Source organism: Melanerpes formicivorus, unplaced genomic scaffold, assembly GCF_026170545.1.
Source record: "Melanerpes formicivorus ecotype bairdi unplaced genomic scaffold, bMelFor1.0.p_v2 SCAF_70, whole genome shotgun sequence".
Classification (NCBI taxonomy): Eukaryota; Metazoa; Chordata; class Aves; order Piciformes; family Picidae; genus Melanerpes; species Melanerpes formicivorus.
The window spans coordinates 594,588-604,060 of NW_027142422.1; positions in this window are offsets into that span (position 1 = coordinate 594,588).

Sequence of the window (9,473 nt, forward strand, 5' to 3'; positions counted from 1 at the left end):
GGATCATCTAGTTCCAACCCCCCTGCCATGGGCAGGGACACCTCACACTAGATCAGGCTGACCAGAGCCTTGTCCAGCCTGGTCTTACACACCTCTAAGGACAGGGCCTCAACCACCTCCCTGGACAACCCATTCCAGTGCTTCACTACTCTCATGGTGAAGAACTTCCTCCTCACATTCCTCTGATGTTTATGAAGCAATGAAAGATGGACAACTCTATAAAGAACACAAAAGCACTAATATTCATAGAAGTCTGTCATAATAGATCAGGAAAATGCTCCAGAAGAGCAAGACTTTCAAAGCATGCAGTGCCACCAAAAGAGTTGTTTCCCACCTTCACCAGCTGCTGAAGCCCATGGAATGTCAGCCACAACAAGCACTGCTAATAATGAATCTGGAAACACACCCAACTGGAGAAGGAAACCACAAGCTAATGATGAGTGCAAGTGCTGTTCCAACTCTCCTGCCATGGGCAGGAATAGATCCACTAGACCAGGTTGCTCAAGGCCTCATCCAAGCTGGCCTTGAACTCCTCCAGGGTGGGATCCTTACTGCTGGAGAAGATAGGCACCTATCTCTGATGTCAGCTATTTCATTTAGTTCAGGAGCTGATCTGCAGATTGACAAAAGCATGCCTAGAGTGTGGGTGACAAAGTCCACCAGTGAGGTGGAAGGTCAAGTGAAGTAAGTGCATCTTACCTCATCTGCTATCAGCTGGTGAGGTAACTGCCCAACCTTTGTGAGTCATTTTATGGTGGGCAGAACCATAAAATGAGTATAACCACTGCCTTAAGCCTGTTGTCACAAGGACAAGTCTTCCGTAAGGCTGACTTGGAGACCAAACCAGCAGACAAAGACAAGGGATGCAATTTGACAGTTCTGTTGTACTCAGACATGACTAATTCCTTTAAAGAAGCTGTTCTGAAAGCCAGCCCCTCAATCTGCAAAGCCATAGCTGCAAGCTAATGTTACTAATTCAGATAATTAGTCCTGCTGAATTAAATGGGGGGAATTGTGCATGCACGAGTAGCAGTGGAGGATGAGGTTCCTGTTTCATGCTATCAAAATATATGTCAGTCATGGCAATGAGCAAATGTCTTCCACAGGCTTCTGAACCTTAAATTCCTTCCTCTGCATTTGCTAATAACCAGGAGCCCCCTGAGATCATAGATTCATAGAATGGTTTGGGTTGGAAGTGACCTTGAAGATCCTCTAGTTCCAGCCCCACTATCATGGGCAGGGACACCTCCCACTAGGCCAAGTTGCTCGAGGTCTTATCCAACCTGTCTTGAACATCTATTCCAGACAGCCAGCGTGGCTTTACCAAGGGCAAATCCTGTCTGACTAACCTAGTGGCTTTCTATGATAAAGTGATTATGTCAGTAGGTCAGGGACAACTTCTGCAAGGCCTTTGACACACTCCACCACAACCTACTCAACAACTTGGAGTGATATGGGTTGATGGGTAAACTGCTCAGTGGATAAGGAACTGGCTGGAAGTGTTCAAAAAAGGATTGGAGGTGGCACTTGGAGCCATGGTTTAGTTAGTCATGAGGTGTTGGGTAACAGGTTGGACTTGATGATCTCTGACGTCTTTTCCAGCCTTATTGATTCTGTGATTCTATGATTCAGAGGGTAATGCTCAATGGCTTGAAGCCCAGATGGAGAGCAGTGACAAGTGGTGTCCCTCAGGGGTCCATACTGGGACCAGTGCTGTTTGCTATTTTTGCCAATGACATAGTGAGATTGAGTGCACCAACAGCAAGTTTGCAGATGATACCAAGCTGAGTGGTGCTGGCCATACACCAGAGGGAGAAGATGCCAAACTCCACCACCTCCCTGGGCAGCACAGTCCAATGGCTCAAGGCCCCATTCAATGTGGTCTTGAACACCTCCAGGGAGGAGGCACTCACAACCTCCCTGGGCAACCTGGACAGGTTGTCTCACCACCCTCACCGCAAAGAACTTCTTCCTAATCTCCAGTCTCAATCTCCCTTCTTCCAGCTTCAATCCATTCCCCCTCCTCCTGTCACTCCCAGCCCTTGTCAAAATTCCCTCCACAGCTCTCCTGTAGCTCTCTTCAGGTACTGGAAGGCCACTCTAAGGTCTCCCCAAAGCCTTCTTTTCTCCAGGCTGAACAGACCCGGCTCTCAGAATTGGAAACAGTACCCCAAGGGAGTGTCACCAGAGCAGAGCAGAGGGCAGAATCACCTCCCTCATCCTAGTGATCACACTTCTTTTGATGCAGCCCAGGACATGGTTGCCTTCTGGGCTGCAAGCTCACATTATCTGTTCATATTGAGTTTTTCATTAACTGACACCCCCCAGGCTGTTCTGCTCAAGACAGCTCTGGAGCCACTCCTCATCCAGCCCATATTTGTGCTGGGGATTGCCCCGACCCAGGTGCAGGACCTTGCACTTGGCCTGGCTGAATTTCCTGAGGTTGTGTTGGCCCCACCTCTCAAGCCTCAGCCCCTCTGGATGGCATTCCCTCCTTTGGATATGTCTGAAAAAAAAACCCCATTGCTTAGCTCTACAGAAAGCAACTCCACCTCAAAAATCACTTCTTGAAGGAATGATTACTGCAAAGAGCAAACTCCCTATTTCTTCTCACACCTCCCACACAGAACTGTCAGAAAGGTACTGCCAAAACATTTGTTATGATGACTGGCAACTTGCTTGCATGCCAAGAGAAAAGAACTTGTAAGAACATGCACAAGTGCAATCTTGCCATTCCCTCCCTTAAAAAAAAGTTTGTAAAAGATGGTAAGGACTTTTAATTGAGTTTGGAGAGCTGCACTCCCTTGGTGCTATTTTTTGTCTTAATCTAAAGCTCATCCATGTCTGGTCTCCTACATACAAGATGAACATGAGCTGTAACATACCATGCACACACCCAATCTAATTAGCTAACACCCAGCAGCCAAAGTGCTGTTTGTATTCTTCATGCCCTGTTTAGGAAATGGCCTTCTGCAGTTCAAGTGTTATTTATACACAGTCCCATCATCACTGTGTCCAAAAAATCCCCAGTGTGTCTGAGGTGAAGAAAGAAGCCTGCACTGCACTAATTTCTCTTTCAGACCTTAGCAGGGCTTAGCAGCCTTATTCAAACATCATTGAATCAGTGAATCATTACAATTAAAAATGACTTACAACATCACCAAGTCCAAACTTCCACCCAACACCTCCATGACCACTCAACCATGCCCCAGATTGCCACAACTACTCCATTTTTGAGCACCCCCAGGGATGCACCACCTCCCTGGGACATAAAAAACATCACAGACCAGCGTCTCCATCCTACCAGAACCTTTGTAACTATTTCCTCCTGTGGACTGGCAGGTTCCTCACAGGCAGAGGAAAGAGCTGATGACCTGCAACCCTTAAGACCTTTCTTTAAAAAACCACCAACCCACAAACTATTTTCTGTTTGAGGACACAACCACATTCCCTTCATCTCCTGCATGAGCACACCACTGGCTCGTGTTGAGCTTCTGATAGACTTCAACACCTGATGTTTCCTGGGAGTTTCCTGCATTTCAGACCTCCACAAGTGCCTACGCTGTGACAGACTTCAGCAAGGGACCAGAAATCACACAATCATAGAAGTGCCATGTCCACACATTCTTTGAACACCTCCAGGGTTGGTGATTCCATCACTTCCCTGGGCAGCTTTTTCCAATGCCTGAGCACTCTTGCAAGAAAGGATTTTTTTCCTAACCTCCAACTTGAACCTCCCCTGTCACAAATTCAGGACATCATAGGAGCAGACTGCCAGGGCTAGAAAGTTCTCCCTTATGTTTTTCTTCAATTGCCATTTAGCTGAGGCTACACTGCAGAGGGAAGGATGTTGGTTCCTTTTGCCCACTCATGGCCCTAAGGAAACAACAAGAGGAGATCAGTCCCAGGCAAACCTCACTGCCAAGTGTGTTTGTACAGATGGCACCAACTTGAGCAGAATCTGGCCTGCAGGAAATGCCCAGCCATGCATGCTGGAGAAAGCTGAGGGGCTGGTTTGGGCATCCCACAGGGAGGTTTGTAAGGCTTGTTTAAGACAGGCTCAGTTTCAAGGGAATGGGACTGTTACTTTGTGAACTCAACACCCCTGTTGCATGTGAGTGGTCAGGCATTGGAATAGGTCACACAGGGAGGTGGTAGAGTCACCATCTCTAGAGGTGTTCAAGAAATGTGCAGACATGGCATCTGGGGATGTGGTTTAATGGCCATGGTGGTGCTAGGTCAGTAGTTGGACTTGGTCTTGAGGTCTTTCCCAAACAAAATAATTCCATGGTTCTGTGCACTGACTCCAGTTTTCTTTATAGCAACCCATATAGAACTATGGTTTGGGGTTGTGCCACTACTTCTTCTCCAAGGTCACATTTCACCCTTTGCTGTCTTTCCCAGAAGCTGTGCATCACTGAGATGCATCTCATTTTCATCCTGCCTTGTGTGAAGACTTCTCTTCTCCACAGCATCTCAGAGGAGATGGAAGAGCTCATCTGGGGCAACTTTTTCTTTGAGTAAGATGTGGCCATGTGGAGTGGTGCACAGAGCTAACAGACTGGTGTGAATCCTCTTCTGGGAAGCCAATCTGTCTGTCAAGAAAAAGCAAAACAAAAGAACTCAGCAAACAGGCACCCAGGAGTCTCCAGATGATTCTTGACAGACTCAGAATTCAAAGGAAAACTTCTCTGGAGATACTCAAAACCTGCCTGGATGCAATCCCGCAGGGGGGTTGAACTAGATGATCTTCAGAGGTCCCTTCCAACCCTCTACCATTCTGTCATTCTGTGATAAAACCAAACAGATGCACCTAGGAGTCCAGCCTGGTGTCCTTTCACTTTTGTGCTCGTATCCCAAAGGATTGTTCGTTCCTCACAGTGCATGGCTGCAGCTCAACTTGATTGTCTCATAAGGTAGCCATCATGCATGGACAGCAGAAATGGTCATCCTTACTAACCATTCCACACATGCTGGAGGGAATCACCCCCCATGTACTTTCAGAAATCCCAGGCATATTTTGGCAGGAACACCAGGACTCAAACCTACCAGCTTCCAAAAGCTCATCCTCATGCTGTGTGCCTTGTTCCCTGTGGCTGCTCCTTTCTTAACACCAGCCTAATAAATATTTATCCAGGGCAGGCAAACCACAGAAGAATAGAATTTAAGGAACAATACAGCCCTGACCAGCAAAGAAGAGGGAGTGCAGTGTCTTAATGACCTTTTTCTGTCTTGCATTCTGAATACTCTGAAGTTATAATGCAAATATTGAACTATCCTGAACGGAATGGAGTCAAGATAATTCAAGGGCAAAAACTTGTTTGAAGCCAACACAGATATTTGAAATCTTCACAGCAGCTCTGTAAAAACCTCATTACAAGCTGGGATGGGAATTATATCTTGTGGTGCTACTACAATCCCAGAGTTTCCTCATTGTTTCATTCTGTGTGTTCTGAATACAGAGAGGCAATCTCCTACAGATGAACGGCAGAACTGTGCTGGACACCAGAGAGCTACAAATAATCATTGAATTAGCTTAGTTACTGAAAAAAGATCATTCCTGCCTGAACTGTGCAAGTCTGGATATCACTGCAAACTAGGAGCAGTGCAGAAAGGGCTTCTGAGACTTCTGTAGTTGGCTCAAGGTGAGGAGAAAGTTCTTCCCAGAAAGAGAACATTGGAATGTGCTGCCCAGGGAGGTGGTGGAGTCACCATCCCTGGAGGTGTTCAAAAAGGGATTGGATGTGGCACTTGGTGCCATGGTTTGGTAGTCATAAGGTGTTGGGTGATAGATTGAACTTGATGATCTCTGAGACCTTTTCCAACCTTATTGATTCTATGAACAAGAGGACACAGTCTCAAGGTGTGCCAGGGGAGGTTTAGGCTGGATGTTAGGAAGAAGTTCTTCACAGAAAGAGAGATTGGCCATTGGAATGTGCTGCCCAGGGAGGTGGTGGAGTCACCACCCCTGGAGGTGTTTAAGAGGAGACTGGGTGGGGTGCTTGGTGCCATGGTTTAGTTGATTAGATGGTGCTGGGTGATAGGTTGGACTCAATGATCTCAAAGGTCTCTTCCAACCTGGTTAATTCTATTCTATTCTATTCTATTCTATTCTATTCTATTCTATTCTATTCTATTCTATTCTATTCTATTCTATTCTATTCTATTCTATTCCATTCCATTCCATTCCATTCCATTCCATTCCATTCCATTCTTTCTTGACACCCACCTGTCAGATACTTGGAGACACTGATCAGATTCCTGCTCAGCCTTCTCATCTCCAGGCTAAAGAGCTCCAGGTCTCTCCACCTTTCCTCATCAGGCAGATGTTCCAGTCCCTTCATCATCCTCTAGGCCTCCACGGGACTGTCTCCAGTATTGCCCCTGTGTATCTTGAACTGGGGAGCCCAGCACTGGACTCAATACTCCAAATGTAGTCTCACCAGTGCAGAGCAGAGGGGCAGGAGAACCTCCCTTGACTTCTGGCCACACTCTCCTCAATGTATCCCAGGATACCATTGGCCTTCTTGGACACAAGGGCACACTGCTGTCCCGTGGATAACTTACTGCTCAGGGGAAGAGAGGGATAAAAGTGGCTTCCACTTGGGAGCCCAGTGGGAGGAAATGGGGAAACTTCTGGCCTGCAAAAGCCTGGCTGTTGCACATCAGCTTAAACTAAGTTTTTAACAGGAGCAGAAGACTGCAGCAATCCCTGCAAACTGTGTGACATTATTCATACAAATGTTCTGCCCAGGTAATGGCCAGTCCTGCTTACTTGCCACAGGAATTAGAAAAGCTCTGATGAAATAGTACTGAGAACCATTTCCATGTTTTGTATGACAGGGATCCTCACAGACCACTCATTTCCTGAAGCTTTAACTCAATCTTGTTACTCATTTTGGAAGGCTAATGCCATGCTCAATTGTAATAATCCAGCAAGTGCACATTTCTGTGCTGTATTAATTACACATTTAGTGCTCCACAGAAGACACCCACGAAGAGGACCAAGGCAGGAGCCCAATGAAAAGTGTCTGTCACACCAGCAGCATCTTCACTAGCTGCAACTAGCTACAACAATTGTTCAGCATTTGTATGCATTAAATTGTCATGATGCTTCCTTAGCTCTCCTCCTTCCCCAGAGAGGTCATCATCATTTCTTTCCCCTGGCATTCTAATTAGGATAGCATGGAGCTCTACAATCCCAAGTCATAGAGTTTAAAGTTAGTGGAGAACCAGAATGCAGTTTGTTACATGCCCATAAACAGTCACTTCACCTTGTGTTTTTATTTCTCACATGGCTTCCTCATTCTGCTTCATAGAATCACAGGATTGTTTTGGATAGAAAAGGCCTCTAAGATCATGAAGTCCAACCACCAACCACCATGGCCATTAAACCATGTCCCGGAGTGCCACATCCACAGGGTTCTTGAATACCTCCAGGGACAGTGGCTCCACCACCTTCCTGGGCAGCCTGTTAGGTTGGTCTCTTCTCCCAGGCAACCAGTACCAGAACAAGAGGACACAGTCTCAGGCTGCACCAGGGGAGGTTTAGGCTGGAGGTTAAGAAGAAATTCTACACAGGGAGAGTGATTGCCCATTGGAATGTGCTGCCCGAGGAGGTGGTGGAGTCACCATCACTGGAGGTGTTCAGGAGGAGACTTGACAGGGTGCTTGGTGCCATGGTTTAGTTGATTAGGTGGTGTTGGATGATAGGTTGGACACGATGATCTTGAAGGTCTCTTCCAACCTGGTCTGGTCTATCCTATCCTATCCTATCCTATCCTATCCTATCCTATCCTATCCTATCCTATCCTATCCTATCCTATCCTATCCTAATGACTGACCAAAACCCCACCACAGCCAAACTTGTGCAAAGGTCTCCATAATCTCCATAACTACACAGGAAGATGTTTTCTGGGAACACAGGGCTGGTATGATACACAGCTGCCTTCTGCCTAGGAGACTTCTGTTGCTAGAAAGCTTGGAATCATAGAATCACAGACTGGTTGGTGTTGGAGGGGACCTTAAATATCATGTAGGTCCACTCTACTGTCATGAGCAGTGACACCTTCCACTAGAACTGGCTGCACAAGGCCTCATGCAAGCCAACCTTGACTACACCTGTCCTGACTGCTCTGTGTTGGAACCCAGATTCAGTGCATTTAAAAAGTAAGGGGCAATGGCACAGAGCAGAATTGCTCTCACTCTGAGAAATGGTCCCAGTGCTCTACTTGGACATGAAAGACTCAGACCTTTCCCTTCCTCCAGAACATCTGGGACAGGTACATTGGTTTTAAAAATACATAATTATGGCCAGTTTAGCTGAAACACATTTTGCTTCCAGTCTCCACTAGTGAGAGGAAGGAGGCAGGCTCACAGACAAGAGGAGAATTAGAAGGAAGTGATTTTGTAGGGGGCAGACAAAAAGACAATTAATGAAGAAGACAAATTGTGAAGAAGATCCCAGGAATAGATCCACTCCAGAAGCCTTTCTGAAATGAATGGATTTTTTTGTACATGCCTGTAATTGCTTTCATTCAGATGGAACAGGTCCAGCTGTTTTCAGCATCCACAAATGAGAAGCAGAAGGAAGCAGGAGGGACAACAACTGTATTTTGTTGCGTCCAACGGTTAAACTCACCGGACAGCAAATAAATTATGCTAAGCACAATTAAACATGGAATTAACAGCAATCATTTGTAAGATAACACAACAAGACAGCTGAGATAAATGAGAGAGGGCTTGCATTGCATCCTATTGAGAAATGCTGCCAAGATGCATGTTTACAGAAGCACGGACCTGGGGTCAGAGAACTGATGGGATTCTCGTGGTGTTTGTATCCATCTGTGCCTTGCTCATGCTGTGCCTCATCTCCTCTGATGGTTTCCTGTGCTACACAGGAACTCCTGCTCTTGCAGCAACTACTATGGTATCACCAGGGGCAGGACTCCCAGTGCAAACCTGGGCTCAGAGGGCTGATATTTAGTTATTACTGAGTTAGACTTGCCCTGCACTGCACTGGGCTACTGGTGGGTGAGAAGCTGGACATGAGCCAGCAATGAGTGCTTGCAGCCCAGAAGGCTGATGGCATCCTGGGCTGCATCAAAGAAGTGTGGCCAGCAGCTTGAGAGAGGTGATTCTGCCACTGTTCTGTTCTGATGAGACCTCACCTGAAGTGCTATGTTCCCCAACACAAGAGGGATGTGGACCTGCTGAAGTGGGCCACAAAGATGATCAGAAAGCTGAAGCACCTCTCCTACAAGGCCAGGCTGAGACAGTTATGTCTGTTCAGCCTGGAGAAGAGGAGTCTCTGGGGAAACCTTACAGCTGCATTTCAGTGTCTGAAGAAGACCCCCAGGAAGGCTGGAGAGGGACTGTTGTGAAGGGTTTGTAATGATAAGAGGAGGGGCAATAGTTTGAAACTGGAGCAGGACACATTTAGGTTGGACATTAGGAAGAGGTTCTTCACCACA